This window comes from Colobus angolensis, unplaced genomic scaffold (genome assembly GCF_000951035.1).
Source record: "Colobus angolensis palliatus isolate OR3802 unplaced genomic scaffold, Cang.pa_1.0 Scaffold96, whole genome shotgun sequence".
Taxonomy (NCBI): Eukaryota; Metazoa; Chordata; class Mammalia; order Primates; family Cercopithecidae; genus Colobus; species Colobus angolensis.
In genome coordinates this window covers 2,372,276-2,375,949 of record NW_012123598.1, presented here as the reverse complement: position 1 = coordinate 2,375,949, position 3,674 = coordinate 2,372,276, and the positions used below count along the sequence as shown (strand labels likewise).

The following is a 3,674-nucleotide window of genomic DNA, read 5'->3' as shown; positions in this document are numbered from 1 at the left end:
CCTGAAACAGAGTCTCCCTCTATTGCCCAGGCTGGAGTGCAGTGGTGCAATCCTGGCTCACTGGGACCTCCACCTCCTGGGTTCAAGTGATTCTCATGCCTCAGTCTCCCAAGTAGCTGAGATTACAGGTGCCTGCCTCAATGCCTGGCTAATTTTTGCATTTTTTGATAAACACAGAGTTTCACCATGTTGGCCAGACTGGCCTCAAACTGCTGACCTCAAGTGATCCACCTGCCTCAGCCTCCCAAAGTGCTGGAATTACAGGTGGGAGCCATCGCGCCCAGCCCCTGTCTGGTGTCTTTTATGCTCAGTGTAATGTTTTTGAGATTCATCCATGTTGTAGTATGTATTAGTGTTTCATTCCTTTATTTTTTATTTTTATTTTTTAAACAGCCAGGGTCACCTGGGGAAGGTGGCTCACGCCTGTAGTCCCAGCACTTTGGGAGGCTGAGGCAGGTGGATCACCTGAGGTCAGGAGTTCGAGACCAGCCTGGCTAACGTGGTGAAAACCCGTGTCTACTAAAAATACAAAAAAATTAGCTGGGTGGCCAGGCACGGTGGCTCACACCTGTAATCCCAGCACTTTGGGAGACCAAGGCGGGCGGATCATGAGATCAGGAGTTTGAGACCAGCCTGGCCAACACAGTGAAACCCCGTCTCTACTAAAAATACAAAAATTCACCGGGTGTGATGGTGCATGTCTGTTGTCGGGAGGCTGCGCAGGAGAATCGCTTGAACCCGGGAAGCAGAGCTTGCAGTGAGCCGAGATCGCGCCACTACACTCCAGCCTGGGCGACAGAGTGAGACTCCATCTCCAAAAATAAATAAAATAAAATAAATAAATAAATAAATCCTATCCCAGTGGGGCTGCTAGAGACCAAAGCTCTCCAAGTTCCCCTCACCCCTTCTGCCCCCAAACGCCTCTCCTCTGGGTCTGGTCATCCTCCTTTCGCTTCTTTTTCCAGAAGTCTCCGTTTGCCCAGACATGAATCTGAGCCATCCCCTGCCCTCAGTGGGGTCTCTGTCTGTAGGCAACACAGATAATCAGCAGGTGACAACTCCCCTAGAGGAAGTCACACAAGGCTATGAGGGAGCCTAGTGGAGGGAGGTGTCCAGGCTACCTGCTCCTCCGTCAGCCCTGGACACTGTTCTCCTGCCCTGCCCTGTGTTTGCCACCTGGCTGAGTCCCATTCCTCTTCCAAAATAATAATAATAATAAAGATGAGAAAGCCCAGGTGATCCTAAGGAAGACTTGTCCCTGCTCTGAGTCTCCATACCCAACTCGGTGTCCTGGCACAAAGATGGGTTTGGCTCACTGGTGTCCCCACGGTGCTTACGTGACCTGCTTGGGCCCTCCCTGGGAGGATAGGGGGCAGGGCTCCAGCCTGCCGGGCTACTTTCAAGTTGGGAATTAGGCCCCTGTCACCACTGGCCACGGGTAGGTTGGGTGTCTGGAGCCTTAAGGGTCCTTCCGGAAGCTAGGCTGCTGGCCTGGCTCAGCCGAGGGGAAGAGGCTGTGCTTTTCCTCTAAGAAAGATGACATTGCACTTTCATATTGAGGAAACCGCTTCTGGTTGGTGGTGGGGACTGGTTTTTATGTTTATTTTTGTATCCCTAGATGTCTACGTCCCCTGCCTGGAAGTTTCCCCAGGGAGGGGAGGTAGAAGTCTAGGAACGCAGAGGTCTCAGAACCTTCCCCAGGGAGGGGATGTACACCTCTAGGGATAGAGGGATCTCGGACCTCTGTTTTCTTGTCCGCAAAACCAGGAGCATGATGGTCTGCCTTCAGGCAATTGTGAGGGTTTGTTGGGGTTATCCACGTGCGACCCTAAAAAACTGCCTGTCTGGCCGGGCCCAGCGGCTCACACCCGTCATCCCAGCATTTTGGGAGGCTGAGGTAGGTGGATCACCTGAGGTCAGAAGTTCAAGACCCGCCTGGCCAATATGGTGAAACCCCGTTTCTACTAAATATACAAAAATTAGCTGGGCGCGGTGGCAGGCACCTGTAATCCCAGCTACTCAACAGGCTGAGACTGGAGAATCGCTTGAATCCAGGAAGTGGAGGTTGCATGAGTTGAGATTATGCCACTACACTCTAGCCCAGGCAACAAGAGCAAAACTCTGTCAAAAAGAAAGAAAGAAAGAGAGAGAGAGAAAGGAAGGAAGGAAGGAAGGAAGGAAGGAAGGAAGGAAGGAAGGAAGGAAGGAAGGAGAGAGAAAAGAAATGCAAGAGATTGATTGGGGATGAGGTTGGTGAAGTATAAAGGAGGGGAGAAAAGTCAGGCGCGGTGGCTCAAGCCTGTAATCTCAGCACTTTGGGAGGCTGAGGTGGGTGGATCGCGAGGTCAGGAGTTCGAAATCAGCCTGGGCAACATGGTGAAACCCCGTCTCTACTAAAAATACAAAAAAGAAAAAAAAAAAAGAGGAGAAAGACCGGGAGTGGCTGGAAGAGACTTCAGACTGCGACGTGAGTGGGTCTGGGTCTGACACTGGAGAAGAGAGACGGGCAGAGTGGAAGAATCACAGACCATGTGCAGTTCTGAGAACCCCAGTCAGGTCAGCTGGGAAATGTGGTGCAAAGATCACCCATACACAAGTCCACGGAGACCGAAAGCAAGTCCGTGGTCGCAAGGGATGGAAAGAGGGGAGGATGAGAAATGATTGCTTAATTGGAGTTTCCTTATGGGGTTATGAAACTGTTTTGGAACTAAATAGAGGCGATGATTGCACAACATTGTGAATGTGCTAAACAACACCGAATTGTACTTTAAAATGCTTAGAGTGGGCCAGGCGCGGTGGCTCACGCCTGTCATCCCAGCACTTTGGGAGGCCGAGATGGGTAGATCACGAGGTCAGAAAATCGAGACCATCCTGGCTAACACGGTGAAACCCCATCTCTACTAAAAATACAAAAAAATAGCCGGGCATAGTGGCAGGCGCCTTTAGTAGCTGGGACTAAAGGTGTGCACCACCAAGCCCGGCTAATTTTTTTGTTTGTTTGTTTGTTTGCTTGTTTGGAGATGGAGTCTCGCTCTGTCACCCAGGCTGGAGTGCACTGGCATGATCTCGGCTCACTGTAACCTCTGCCTCCTGGGTTTAAGTGATTCTCCTGCCTCAGCCTCCCAAGTAGCTGGGATTACAGGCATGCACCACTATGCACGGCTAATTTCGTATTTTTAGTGGAGACGGGGTTTCACTATGTTGGTCAGTCTGGTCTCGATCTCCTGACCTCAGGTGATCTACCTGCCTCGACCTCCCAAAGTGCTGGGATTAGAGGCGTGAGCTACCATGCCCGGCCCTTAATAATTGTTGAACAAGGGGCTCTGCATTGGCTGGCAGTGGGTGGACTCTTCTAGTCAGAGCAGTCAGGTAAGACCTCCCAGGTGAGGTGACATTTCAGCAGAGACCTAAGGGAGGTGAGAGAGTGAGCCCTGCAGATATCTTTGGGCAGTGCTTTCTATGCAGAGAGAATGGGGGAGGCCTGAAATGTGGAAAGTGCAGCTTTCAGCGAGGAGGTGGATGGGACCTTACCAGGGTGAGTGGTGGGAAGAAGAGCTCCAATAAGATGAGAGAGGTAATGAGGGGAGAAACTGGGTGGGGCCAGGGGGCCACTGTAAGAAAGATTTTTTTTGTTTGTTTGTTTGAGACAGAGTCTCGCTCTGTCACCCAGGCTG

At 51.3% G+C, this 3,674-nt stretch overlaps 1 protein-coding gene across 2 annotated transcripts in view; it reads right to left on the bottom strand.

The window, feature by feature from the left end:
- Window positions 1-1,497, bottom strand: part of TMEM150B (transmembrane protein 150B) — an 11,234-nt gene extending 9,737 nt beyond the window's left edge. For both annotated transcript variants that reach the window (XM_011932470.1, XM_011932471.1), the window contains exon 1: window positions 1,430-1,497. The gene's annotated coding sequence lies outside the window, so the exon portion shown is untranslated. The remainder of the gene's footprint in view (window positions 1-1,429) is intronic.
- Window positions 1,498-3,674: the final 2,177 nt, after the last annotated feature.